Raw genomic sequence first — 14,587 nt, 5'->3', positions numbered from 1 at the left:
GAAAGCACTTGGAAAAGCACAAGGTTTATAATCAACTCTCAATAAATGGCACCTGTTATTGTTATCGAGCAAGGGCTCATTGCCTGATCCAGGGAGACGCCAATACTATGGCGCCAGCTTTTTTAAAAAGAAAAATCTTTATTGTACAGCCAACCGGCAAGGAGGCCAGGAGCTCTAAGCTCAAATCTGCCTTCCTGATCAGATCAGTTGGTAGCAGGGGAATTTATAGGAAGGGAGAGGAGAGAAGTTGCTTGTTGACTGGAGGGTATGTATGCCTCTTCAAAGGTCACTTGTTTCTTTGCGGGAGAAGTTCTATGCCGGGGATTTTGAACTTGTATTATCATTGACCAGATGACCTGGCTTCTTCTGCTCATGTCCACTCTTGAAAAATAGGTTCTATACTTTAACAATCATTAGTGAAAGGCCTGGAGGTTTTTCCTGGAAGACAACTTAAGTGAAGGAATTTATGTCTGGGTGTGTCCAGGTCTTAGCTGGATTTCATTACTATGATCACTACTGGAGATTGTTCACTCACCATTTCTACGTTCAGACTTTTCCTGTTGAATTATAAGCCCAGAGAGGACAGGAATCATGCCTTACACCATGAATACCTGCTTAGCTACTTATTAGCGACCTGTCAACGATGCCTGAGAGCTTCTGTAGCCTTCCTCTTCTGCACCTTTCACAGCCAAAACCCTCAAAAAGTCTACACGCCCAGGAACACAATCTACGTATTGGGAACATGCTGGTTGCAACAGATTGAACTCAATCAACAAACATATATTGCATTACCAGTTCAGTGCCAGGCAGGGTGCTAGGTGCCAAGAAGCAAAGTACAGAGGAACCAACACCGGCATTGGAATCAGGCAGCCCTGGCTGCTGTTCCTAGCTGTGTGGGTGCCGGCTGACTGCTTCACATCCCTCACCTTGATTTTAGTATCTCCAAGATGGCAAGAACTCCCACCATCTGGGGTTGTCAGGGGGCACTAGGGGAGAGGTAGTGCTCAATTTAGGTAGCTTTTCTAAAATTCAAATGAACGTACTCAAGTGTCAGTTGGTGGGCAGGAAAAATGAAAGCATCCCTCCCGATTGGAACCTGGCAGATAGGCTGCTTTTCTCTGTCTTCTCTGGCTCTGAGCCTGTGGCCCTGAGAGGTTCTTCTATGGATTGCCTCACTGCCTCGCACATGCTGTCTCCAGGCTCCCTCTCACAGAACAGTGTGAGTGTGTGTGTGTGTGTGTGTGTGTGTGTAGCCAACTTGACTGCAGGCTGAGTAAGAATCATGGGCAACTTCAAACTTCAGTTTTAGATGGGTTCTTTAAAATGTTCCTAAAGCCAGGTGCAGTGGTGCAGGGCTGTAGTCCCAGAGACTCGGAGGCTGAGGATTGCAAGTTTAAGGCCAGTCTGGGCAACTAAGTGAGACTCTGTCTCAAATAAATAAATAAGGGCTAGAGGTGTAGCTCAGTGGCAGAGCGCTTGCCCTGCATGTGCAATGCCCCAGGTTTCATCCCAAGCACTGCACACACACACAAAGCTCCTGGGTGATTTTCATCAGTTAGATAAACTCTGGCCTGCTTGGCCCACTCTCCACCTGCTACCCTTTGCTACATTCTGGCAGCTATATATCTCTATCATGTATCCATCTCTATCTTTCCACTTTATTATGCTGAGAGAATTCTGCAGCCCCATACCAGGACAGCCCCAAGAATGCTCCCCAAACTCATTAATGTGCTCAGCCACTTCTTTTTTTCTCACTCTGTCCCTTTTGTCCCTTTTCTCTAGAGGGGAAGGTGGCAGTATAGAGCTTTATCCCAAACCCCCACCCATGTAAATTTTGCCTCAAACCCTTGGATGCTAGAGTAACTATAATCACATGGGTTCAAACTATTTGCTTCTTGCATTATGTGCATGTGCAAGTACAGTGCGCATGTGCATTGCGCATGTGCACATGGTGGAGAGCACATGAGTAGAGCTTCTAGCCAAGCACTTGGTCCAAGAGACGGGTCACCTACGTGGTTTACCCTTGCTCCCAACCCACTCTCTGGGTTCTTAGACCGCAGAGAGGAAAAAGACACAATCCCTGCCCTCAACCTCACACATGCATTCACAGTCCGAGAGCCAGACACCGAAATTTGTGCTGTAAAAGGAGATTGGCATAAAGTGCCACCTACAGGAATACAGAAGAGTGGGGGGAATGCCATCTAACTGGGGGCCAGTAGGAAATAGTCGATAGAAAGTGTCATTTGAGCTATATCTCTGAGGCTGAGTGGGGAGGAAAGGGATGTGTGAAGGGAGAAGGAGAGGAGAGGCATCAGGTGACCCACCAGGGCACAGGAGGGTGTGGGTGCGGGTGCGGTGATGGAGTAGGGGCTGGGGGCTGGGATGAACTAGACCGGGCCAGACTGTGACCCGCCTTGAAAGGCAGGCGAAAGAATTTGGACTTAATCCTGTAGGCAATAATGAGCCATCAGAGGTTTTGTAAGTAGGGGAGTAACATGATCAGTGCTGTGTTTAAGGAAGATTAATTAAAAAGAATGTATGGTGTGTTTAATTCATGGGTAGCCCTGGGCTTTGAAGGAGACGGGAGATGGAGAAAACAAGGCCCCAACGAACAGGCAATTCGCAAAATAATGGCCAATAAACACATGAAAAGATGTTCAACCCCACTAGAACGCAAAGAAATGCAAATGAAAGTGACAATGAGATACCATATTTGGCCTATCAAATTAGCAGGGATTAAAAATGATAACACTTGGTGCTGCAGAGGGTTTTGTGAGGCGGGCCCTTGCTCCCTGCGGGGTGGGGTGCTGGGGGGCAGCAGCAAATCACTTCGGCCTTTGGAAGGGCAGTGTGACAAGAGATATGAAAAGCTTTTTAAAAGGGCACATTGTGTGACCCAGAAATCCCACTTCTAGGTATTTGTCCTAAAGAAATCATTGAGGATGTGTGTAAAAATGTCTGCCCCAAATGTCCGCCCATCCCGGGTGTTATTTCTAAAAGCAAATAACTGCATCGAATGGGGGAAGTGTCGAAACTATGGGATGGCCACCTCCAAGACTGGACCTTAACATTTCTGAATCCTCAAAGGCTGGGGGCCCCAGACAAAACCGCTATTTCTTTTTTAAACTGTGGTGGTATGTTGCCTGGATCTCTAAGTGGTGCAGCTAAAATTTGTCCTCTGAGGCAGACGGTGCTTTTGTTCGTGTAGGGACGCGCAGGGCAGGCCTCTTGGTCATGCAGATGTACCTCAAGTACCTATTCATTGTCTTGGGGAGGCCCTGACTCCATATGCAGATGCTGTAAGCTGCAATGTTAAGCATTCTGTTTAATAATGTAAAAGGCCGGTCTTCATTGTGGGCTGCGCCTGCATCACAGCAGAATCTCTTGTGATGTTAAATGATTTTCAGCTTGCTTTGGCCAGGCTTTGAAACAGCATGGGGGCAGGTGGGGTGGGGGTCGATGACAGCCCTGGCATGGGAATAGAAAGGATAGAAGAAAAGAGCCTTGGGTTTGAGGAGCATAGGTTCCCAGCAACGAGGCAGCAGTCTGGATTAAAGACCATGACCGCCAGCAGTGAGCCCTGGGAAAGGGCAGAGACTCTCCGGCAAATGAGGCCGCTATCAATTGCAATTCCCTATATCAGTGTTAGCGCAGAGGATGTTTTGTACACGAGAGAATTTTTAGGGGGTCCATGGAGGAAAATGAAATTGCTTAGGATGAAGCTCAGGTTTAAAGGGGGTGGGGGGGATATGGATCAAAAGACCAGTATTAGGTAGGAACTGGGAAAGGTAGAAGTCGAATGCTGTTTGCAAACTGGTTTGGGAAACATTACTGTGTGCTATCTAGGAGCCATCGGGAAAGTTGGGAAATTAGGACAAGACAGGCTCAGCTGTGTGTTGGGGAATTAAGACACAGGCTGTTGTCTACACAGGAACCGGGTGGCACAGAAACGGCAAGTGAACACGGAGGGAGGAGGAATAAAGGGCCCAGAGGGGAACCTGGAAAAGCCCAGAGCCCTGGTCCAGGGTGCAGATGACAAAGGACAAGCAGAAGAATGGCATCTCTGAGGGCTGGAGGACTGTAAACTCAGGGAGGGCCCTAGGATATCTCTGGGCACTGAAGTGCATTCTTCCAACATGGGCCATTTGGATGTTGGGAAGGCCCGAGAACTTGGAAAGAAATGATCAGGTCCTAAATGCACAAGACATCCAGCCAGATGGTTCCGCAGCCATTCCAAATTCTGGTTTCAAAGCATTTCTGATGACATGGAGCAATGCCAATGAGATATTGTGAAGTGAAAAGGGAGAACACAAAACTATGGTACAGTGTGACCTTAATTATCTTTTTTTTTTTCAGTACCAGGATGAAATCTAGGGTCTCTCACATGCCCAGCAAGTGCTCTACCCGTGAGGTACACCTCCATCCCTTAATTATCTTTTATAAAAAAAGAATGGGGCTGGGTTGTGGCTCAGTGGTAGAGCACTTGCCTAGCATGTGTGAGGCCCTGGATACGATTCTCAGCACCACATGAAAATACATAAATAAATAATTATATTTATAATATAGATATAATTACATAAAGATATTGTGTCCATCTACAACTAAAAAAATTCATAAATAAATAAAAGACTAGAAGGAAATACAGCAACACATCAGTGAATTTCAGGCAGGGTGGCTCACACCCAGAATTTCAGCTACTCAGAGGCTGAGGCAGGAGGATCAAAAGTTCAAGGCCAGCCTGGGCAACTTAGACCTTGTCTCAAAATTTAAATAAATAAATAAATAGGCTGGGGATGTAGCTCAGCAGCAGAGCACCTCTTGGTTCAATCCTCAGTGCCACAAAAAGAAAGAAATAGAGACACCTCCAAGAACTTTCTAGCCTTCTTTCCATCATAGGAGGAATCAACCCATAATCAAAATTGGCAGTCTGCAACCCTGAAGAGGACCTTACCAGAAGTCAACTATAACGGCATCCAGATCTTGGACTTTCAGCCTCCAGGACTGTGAGAAATGATTTCTCTGGTTTCTAAGCTACCTAGTCTAGGGTACTTTGTTCAGCTAGGGATCTGACTCAAAGAGGGGTCATGAAAGTGTAAGTTGACAAGGCCACTTTATTCACAGCCATTCCGTGAACAGAAGAGTATGGCCAAAGCAGAGGATGTGGGGAGTGTGACATGCTGGGTCACAGGTGTCAGCAGTGATCAGATCCCTGTGACTTATCAGAGCCATCTGGCCACTGAGCAGAGGATGTATTATAGGGAATTAAAAGAACAGAGTGACCAGTCAGAAGTTGATTACAGTCATCTAAGAGAGAGGTGACAAGGGTCTGTGCTCCTGCTGAGGCAGTGGGGAAAGAAAAGAGCAGAGGATTCAAGAAACATTGAGGTGGTAGAATCTAAGAGATTCGGCGATAAATTGGATGTGGGTATGGAGGTTGGCCCGAAGGGGAACTTCCAGGTATCTGTAAGGGCTTGGACCTGTGGGTGGAGCAGGTGGCCCTGAAAATGAGGAGACCTGGCTCCAGGCACAGTTGTCCCTGGGCCATGCTAAGGGAAGGGCAAAGGAAGTGCATGGTAAAGCTTGGTAGCAGCCAGGAAGCAGAGCTCACCCCAATACCACCCACTAGGACAGGCTCAGGGAAGGACTGTGATTAGCTAGCTTCACAGGGCTAAGTAGTGCCAGCCTGTAATCCCAGTGATTTAGGAGACTGAGGCAGGAGGATCGCAAGTTCAAAGCCAGCCTCAGCAACTAAGAGAGACCTGTCTCAAAATAAAAGATAGAAAGGAGCTGGGAATATGGTAGAGCACCTCTGGGTTCAACCCCCAGTACTGCAAAGAAAAATAAGGAAAGAACAAACAAACGAATGAACTTTGTCAAGTACACAGAGCTCTTCAAATACAAGGTGCCCATACATTGTGCATTTCCCAAAACTCAGGTACTGTGCTGTGTTCTGGAGGCCTTGTGAGGATCTAGAGTCCCTAACCTCCCCACGGACATTTTTTATTTTATATCACTACTATTGTTGTTATTATTAATTACTGACTAAATTAGTAACTGGGGATTGGACCCAGGGAAGTCCTGCCTCTGAACTACATCCCAAGCACCCCCCCCCCCTTTTAAATTTTGAGGCAAATTGTCAGTATGTTGCTAAGGCTGGCCTCAAACTTACCATCCTCCTGCCTCTCTAGAATTCCAGGTGTGCACCACTGCACCCAGCTACAAAGTGCTTTCCACATCTGCTCCCTCGCGTAAACCACACCACAGGTTTATAGAATGGCTAAGATTGCCTGCATTTGATGGACGGCGAAGCTGAGATTCTAAGAGGCCCAGCCAGCATACGGCAGGGCTCGGGGACCCCAGAGGGACCTGTGGGTGGAGCAGGTCTCCCTGAGAATGAGGAGACTGTTAAGGCAGTGGAAAGAAAGTCCTGGCTAAAGGCTGCTGGAACCCAATTCCAATTTTGGTTTCTGCACCTGGATTCACTGTGCGGTTTTTGGCTACATCCCTACCCTCTCTGGGCCTCAGTTTCAACTAGGCCAAGAAAGACTCGGGTTAGAAGGTCCTGAGGACCCTTCCAACTGTAGCACTCTATCAGTAGCCATCTGGTACAACTCTGCCTTTCCTCTCCTCCTACCTCCCACTGCCTGGCACCTGGGATCCACCCCTAGGAGAACAAATGGCACTGGGGAACAAGGGCAGGGAGAGGTGACCGTGCTGGCCAGGCCCCAGTGGAGGCTGAATAGTTAGAGGATTCATTAGATGTTAATGAACTGCAATTGAGCTTATTGATTACCTCTCAAATCATTTCCTCCTAATTCAGTCCTCCAGGGTCAACAGGCCCCTGTCTTCCCTGGGCTGTCTGCCCACCCTCTAAACATTCAAAGGCTTCATGCCAGGCCCCAGGGGAACAGAGCAGGAGCAGAGGAAACACTAAGGTGTGAGCCTCCATCTCTGTCTTCTGCCCCTTCAGCTTGTGCTTTTCCTATAATCAGGGCTAGCTCCAGGGTCCACAGGGCTGGCTCCATGGGACTCCACACTTGGTCTAATGCCCAGTTGTGCCTGCTTTGAAATTTTTAACATTTTGTTTTGTCAAGAAGCCCCACATTTTTATTTTGCTCTGGGCCCTGCAAATTATGTAGTATAGTCACAGGCTAGACTGTGGTCGATGTAAATGGTAGCCACTGGAGCATGCAGAATGACAGCCCTCTCTGGCAGAGCGTCTCAAGCCCAGAGAGTTTAGTCCTTTGGATTGATGCCCAGAGAGAGGAATACACTTGCATAAAGTCACACAGACCGGCCAGTCAGTGGCAATGTGAGGCCATAGGCTGCCTTTCATTTTTCTTCTCTGTAGACTTTCCCCAGATATTAAGACTCCTCCCCTTCCCCATTTCTCTAATACTAGCACTTGGAATAGATCATGCCTGTCTTCTTTATTTGGCAACTGATCTTACAAGGACTGGAGATCTTTGAGAAGCTACTACTTCCGTTGGATGAAACAGGCACTTTCTAGTTTCCTCCCCAGTTGATTCATCACCTCCAGTGTCAGAGAGCTCATTACCTCACATTATAGACCACTCTGTGACCATCCGAACCTTTAGGAAAGAAGCACTTTAAGAAAATCGTGTGAAGAGGTCATGATGGTGCACACCTGCGATTCCAGTAGATCGGGAGGCTGAGGCAGGAGATTGCAAATTTGAGGCCAGCCTCAGCAATTTAGCAAGGCCCTAAGAAACTCAATGAGATCCTGCCTTAAAATAAAAAAATATAAAAGGGCTGGAGATGTGGCTGAGTGGTGGAGCCCCTCTGAATTTAGTCCCCAGTAACACCCCCCCAAAAAAAAAAACAAAAAGAAAATTACATGAGAAGTTATGTCCTTATACTCTTCACTCTCTGACGCTGCTTATTCATCTAAAGAACAATTAGCACCTAGAATTAAGTTAGCACCATCTCCTCTCAACACCCCCTCATTGTAGGCCAGCACAGACGGTTTCTGGAGGTGGGAGAATGGTGCAGGTGATCTGTCCACTTTTAGTCCCATTAGCCCAAGGAACCAGGGTGTCCCAATAGGGAGGCCCAAAAATGGGCATTGCAATTGAGAATGCTTAGCCCACACAGGCCGGGAAGTACCTAAGGGTGTGGGCAGCCCCTGACTTGGAAGTCAGTACCCTTCTGGCATGAGAATCAAGATAAGCTCTGGGAAGATGAAGGAAGCCACTCCACTGCCTGTCTGCTAGTTCTGCCAGGGCTTGTTATAAAAAGGGAGTCCACAGGAGGAATCAGTGCTGTGGCCCACCTGTGAAATCCCTGAGGGCCTCAGAATGGTTCTTAGGGAGAGGTGTGTTTGCTTCCTCTCCCTCCTGACTGAGGAAGAGCCTATGTGAGCTGGAATCCTGAAACTGAAGGTTAGACACTTGGAAGGACTGCCTGAGTCTGAAGTTTGGGATGCATCTAAATGGCTACATGTTAGAATCATCTAGGAAGCCATATAAAAATACCTGTATTCAGACAGGCCCTATCCCCAAAGACCTGGATTTTATCTGTTTGGGATATAGCCTTGGCATCAGCATTTTAAACAGCTCCCCAGGAGCTGATTATAACAGGCAGCTGGTGCTGAAAGCCATTAATCTAGAGCAGAGCTTCTCAAACTTTAATGTGAAGACAAATCACTGCAGGGATCTTGTTCCAAGGAGGATTCCAATTCAGTGGGTCTGTAGTGGGGCCTGAGATTCTGCATTCCTAACGAGCTCCTGGGGAATGTCCATGCTGCTAACCTGGAGGGAGCTCTGAGCTTGAAGACATCAAAGCCCCTCGAGAATGCCTCTTATTATTTTTCTTAACAAAGTAGCATTTTTTTAAAGTTGTCAATGAACCTTTGTTTTATTTATTTATCTATAGGTGGTGCTGAGAATTGAACTCAGTGCCTCACACATGCTAGGCAAGGGCTCCACCACTGAGCCACAACCCCAGCCCCTATTATTTCTTTAATTTGCAATGATGCGGGGTTAAACCGAATGCTTTACAAGAGCCAGGAAAGCACTCTACCATGGAACTACCTTCTCGGCCCCCTTTAGTTTTGAATTTTACCTTGTGAAAATGGCTCACAAAGTTGCTGAGGCTGGCTTCAAAATTGTGATCCTCCTGGCTCAGCCTCCCTGGCAGCTGGGATTACAGGCATGTGCCACTGTGCCCAGCTTGGAGAATGCCTGTTAAGTCTAGGGCTGGGTAGACTAGATAGGGCCTGAAAGGTCAAAGCTGGACTCCAAGGCTTGAGGGACACTGCAGTACTGGTCAATTAAGAAGGCTCCCATGTCCAGTGTAATAATTCTGTGAGCCAGTCCCTTGGAGCTGAGAAATTGCATCTAGAAGCCCAATCCCACATCCTTCGGCATCCTTATCCTGTAAGCCCAAGAGCCTAGGCCTGTGTGCGCCCACCCTCCTTCTAGGGGTCAACTACACTGGAAGCTCCAACCTTCCACTACCCGGGAGGTGGGGGGAGGCGCCTTTATTCTCCCTCAGATCCCCCAATCTGGCTGCCAAGTCAGGTCTGGGGTGGTGATGGGTGGCAGAGGGCCCAGATGTCCCCTGCTTTGCTCCCTCGGGCTGTCACTGTTCCCTGGGGGCCAATTAAGCCAGGGCTTTGTCCCTGGGCAGTGGAGGCGGGTGTCCCTGGCACTCTTCCGCTCCATACTCCATCTCTTCATCAGCTGTCGCCAGACAGCCCACATAATGTGGGGATTTCATGCTTAATATTCTTGATGAAAGTGGAACATCAAAACCTCAGCGGGGAAGACACATGGGGACTAAGTGAGGCTCTCTCCGAAGGAGCTATCTCCTCGACATGAGAAACCAACAAAGCGCCTTTGCCAAGGCTGTCTCGTATTATTATTGTCATTATTGTTGTTGTTATTTACTTCCCTTGCATCTAAGTAGGCATAATAAGTTTTGTGTTGCTTTTATATATGTGTGTACGCGTGTGTGTTCTGTCTTGCTGATGGCAATCTCTGCCTCTTGTTAGACTAAATATCGATTGGCACTGTTGGGAGATGCTGGGGCTTTAATCTTCTGGCTGCCTGCTCCCTGGAGCACTGACGTGGGTGTGAGGGAGGGATGTGGCATGGTGCGCTCACACACCTGCTTTGCCACTCGCCTCTTTCCTGCAGCATACTTGGGCTATTAATACCTGTGGGGAATTGGCTTTCTTGTAATGTCACTTTTCTTCTGGACCAAGGAAAAGTACGTTTCTGATCTGCCATCCCTGGGTGGTAACCACCCACACACACACACACCCCCAGGGCCCAGGCTAAGAGAATGGGCATACAGTCAGTCACTTACTAGTTCTTCATTCATTCAGTCATTCTGTCACCAAACCTTTTTGTTTGTTTGTTTCTTTTTGGTACTGAGGATTGAACCCAGGGGCACTTAACCACTGAACCACATCCCCAGCCCTTTTTATTTATTATTCTGAAGCAGGGTCTCTGTAAGTTACTTAGGGATGTACTACATTGCTGAGGCTGGCCTCCAACTTGCAATCCTCCTGTCTCAGCCTCCTGAATCACTGGGATTACAGGTGTGCACCACCATACCCAGTTGTCATTAAACATTTTTAAAGCACCTACTTATCATGGCACAGCACCGTGGGACATAGTCCCTGATCCACTCTCCCAAGCTCTGGGCCAGTGGGGAAATGATCCCATAATAGTGTGATCAGCATGGTGGCAGAAACACAGAGCAGGCAGAGCACAGCAGTCCATGCCTATAATCCCAGTAACTTTGGAGTCTGAGGCAGGAGGATCACAAGTTTTGAGGCCAGCCTCAGCAACTTAGTGAGGCCCTGAGCAACTTAGCAAGACCCTGTCTCAAAAATAACAAAAGGGTTGTGGATATGACTCAGTGGTAAAGCACCTCTGGATTCAATTCCCAATAAGGAAGGAAGGAAGGAAGGAAGGAAGGAAGGAAGGAAGGAAGGGAGGGAAGAGTAAAGGAGTCCAGATCTGACAGCACTGAGCTCTTGTCCAAAGTGAAAGGAGAAAGAAATGAGCATTTATTTTGTCAAGCAAAATGGAAGGCGCTTTCACATACATGATGGCACGAAATGTCTGGCAGGATCCTGGGGAATGGGTATCATCATCCTGGCTTTGGAATCTGGGGTGGTGTGACAGGCTTGTACAGAGCTTTGTAGTTCAGGGGTTCAGAAAGGAGATTCTGGCTCAGACCTCTGGGTTTGAATCTTGGGAACTGGGGGATCTAAAACAAGTCAGTAAACCCCCAGTTTTCTCAAGCCCCTAATATAGAGATAATAATAGGACAGAGCTGGCACAGAAGGAGAAATGAAATAATATATGGAAGCAACTTGGCCTGCGCCTAGCAAGGGCTCCCGGGTCATTGCTACTAATGGCTGAGATCCCAGAGTCACTGTATATCGAGGCTGACTGGAAAGGCTGACTCTTTGAGCGGCTCTGTGCCCTCGTGGCTCACCGCTGGCTCACTGGCACTGCCGCTCCAGCCTCTCTCTCAAGCTGGGCTGAGCCAAGTGTCTATTGGGAGACTGACTCCGTCCTGCCTGGCAGGCCTACTGAAGCGAGGCGCTAGATTTCAGGGCAGAGCCATGGTGCTGGAACCGAGGAGGGGAATACAGTGCTACAGAAGCCCCACCGATGGTCAGCATTTCTGGAAGAAGGAAAGTAACTAGGGAGACTGTTCTGGTAGTTACCACCCAACATCCACTCTCCTCTTCTCCTCTAATAAGAAAACCCCAGGTTTGCTTTTTATCTTGTTTGGTTTGTTTGTTTTGCAATACTGGGGATTGCACCCAGGGCCACTCTATTCTCATCTACAAAAAGCCAGAGCTGAATCTCTGAGCTGTAGCTTTGTAAAGTGAGCCAAAAGGAGCCATTAACTGGCAACAGGGGTCTCTCTTATAGCAGGTATGACAGTGTGAAGGTACTGTGTCTTAGCACCGGAGTCCTTTTCTGGGGTTCTTTATTTGGTGAGGGGCTATTGGGGATTGAACTCAGGGGCACTTGACCACTGAGCCACATCCCAGCCGTATTTTGTATTTTATTAGAGACAGGGTCTCACTGAGTGGCTTAGCCCCTCACTATTGCTGAGCTGGCTTTGAACTCGCAATCCTCCTACCTCAGCTCCCTGAGTTGCTGGGATTACAATCGTGTGCCACCTCAAGTTTGTGAACCCTTCTACCTGCTGTCTATCAGGCTAGGATGACTGGCACCTTAGCTGAGCCCAGGCTCACCAAGAATGCTAAGAATTCCAAACTAGCAAGCTCCTGCCAGGTCCTATTCCCACTCCTTTTTATTCTAGGCTGGCCTCCAGTTTGTGATCCTCCTGCCTGAGCCTCCTGAGTAGCTGGGATTATGCACCACTGTGCCTGGTAGCAAAGCTCCAGTTTTTACCCACAATGACAAGGTCTAGCTAAAAGAATGTATTTACCAGCCTCTCTTACAACTGGATGGGATCATGTGACTGAATTATATCCAATGAATTATAAAAGGAAACATCATGTGGGACTTCTGGAGCAGGTGCTTAAAAGAAATCTGACTCAGTGAATGTTCGTCCTTTCCCTTTTCTGTTGTCTAGAATGTGATAACTGGAGCTCCCATAGCCATCTTGAACCCTAAAGGAACTTTGAAAATGAAGCCGGATTAGGATGTTAGACTAGAAAGATGCAAGGAACCAACCGAGGCTTTGATGACATCACAGTGCCATTGTGGACCCTGAACTGCCTTACCTCCAGGTTTCTTGCATGTGAGACTATAAACTCGTATTTAAGCTAGACTTTTGGGGGTTTAGTTCCTTCCACTGAATTCAATTTGTATCTGACTCAGAAAACTTCATAGGGAAGAAATAATTTGCATGGGCTCTTGGGATAAGTAATTCTGGAAGGAGGAAACAGCCAGTCCAAGGCGTGGAGGTTTGAAATGCATGATACATGATAGCTTTGGCAGGGACAACCAAAAAGGCGGGGCTAAGTAGATGCCCTCCGTCTCAGCCACACAGGACTCCCGGCAAAATATACCATGCACCTCACTCCACAGTTCCACAGTGTGGTCACCTAACCTCTTCTTCAATAACTCCAGGGACCAGCAGCTTCCATTTTAATTGTTCACAAACTCTTTTTTTTTTCTCCTTTTACTGGGTCAAAATTAATGTTATTTTTCTGGTTGCCAGGTACTATGATCTTCTTTTAGCAGATGAGGAAATTGAGGATTAGGAAGTTACACAGCTGGCAATAGCCAAACTGGGACTTGAATCCAGGTTGGCCTGAGTCCATTGCCCTCTTTCTACCACTGGTTCTCAAAGTCTAGCGTGCATCAGAATCAACAGGATGGTTCCTTGAAGAATAGCTTGCTGGGTCCTATCCTAGAGTTTCTGATTCAGCAGGGTCTGGGGTGGAGCTTGCATTTCTAATAAAGTTTGCCCAGGGGAGGGGTGGGGGAGTGGGTGTCATGGGCACTTTGTTGCTGCTAGTCTTTAGATCACCTTGGAAAACCACTGGTTTGCAGCATTCGCTGGGAACAGAGATCTCCCTTGTAGCAGGGTTGACAGCATGAAGGTACTGTGTCTTAGCCCTGGAGCCCTTCTGGGGTTCTTGAGCTTCTGAGCCCTCTTATTCTGCTGTCTACCAGGCCAGAACAGGTGGCACCTTAGCCAAGCCCAGGCTTAGCAAAAATGCTGGGAATTCCAAACTAGCAAGCTCCTGCCAGTTTCCAGCAAAAATGCAAACAGACACCACCCTTAGTCCCCGGGCTGGATTTCTTTGGTTCCTTGGCTCTCAGCCTCCAGAAGGGCTAATGCTGGCCCACTGGGAAGGAGAGACAGGATGAAGAACATTTTTGTAGGCCAGGAACGGATCTGCATCTCCCTGCAAAGCTCCAACCAGATGTGAGAGATTCCATAAGCCCCCAAGAGGTTGCTCCAGCTGAACACTGGAGTGTAAATCCTCTCCTACACGTTCATGGGAGGTTTTTATTTTTTATTTTTATTTTTCTTAAATTTGTGTCTTAACAGTTGTGCCCATTTGGTGTGTCCATTTCAGGCTATCAATTCCTAGAGGGCAGGGAAGAGATTTGCAGGGATGGGGAATTGAAAATAGCCATGACAGCGATGATGATTATGGTGCTGGATTTGATGCTGGTGGTCATGGGAGGAGGAGATAGGAAAAGGAAGAGGAGAGGAGGGAAAAGTGATGGTGAAAGGTGTCAATGAAGGCAAAGGTGCATTGGAGGGAGGTGAGACTAATGCAGATGGAAACTGAGGGAGAGTATTAAAGGTAGTGATCTGAGTCATCCACATTTCCCAGAAGGCACTTTTCCCTCTTCTCTCTGTATATTTCCCCTAGTAGATCCTCCTTTCAGGTTGGGCCTGGCCTTGCTCATCTTTGTGTCTCATAACTCTATGTATGTTGCTGATGTGAGTGGTCATGAGGACGGGCAGGAGGCGGCCATATTGGAGGACTCCTGGGTCAGGTGGAAGCTCCATAGAAAACATCTACTCTTGGAGCTCAGAGCCAGAACTGCCCCACAGAGTCACAACAACGGTGCTCCAGGCCAGTGGAAGGTGTGGAATCAGT

Source organism: Marmota flaviventris, chromosome X (assembly GCF_047511675.1).
Source record: "Marmota flaviventris isolate mMarFla1 chromosome X, mMarFla1.hap1, whole genome shotgun sequence".
In the NCBI taxonomy this organism is placed as follows: Eukaryota; Metazoa; Chordata; class Mammalia; order Rodentia; family Sciuridae; genus Marmota; species Marmota flaviventris.
The sequence above is the reverse complement of the archived record's forward strand: the minus strand, read 5'-3'. Positions refer to the sequence as shown.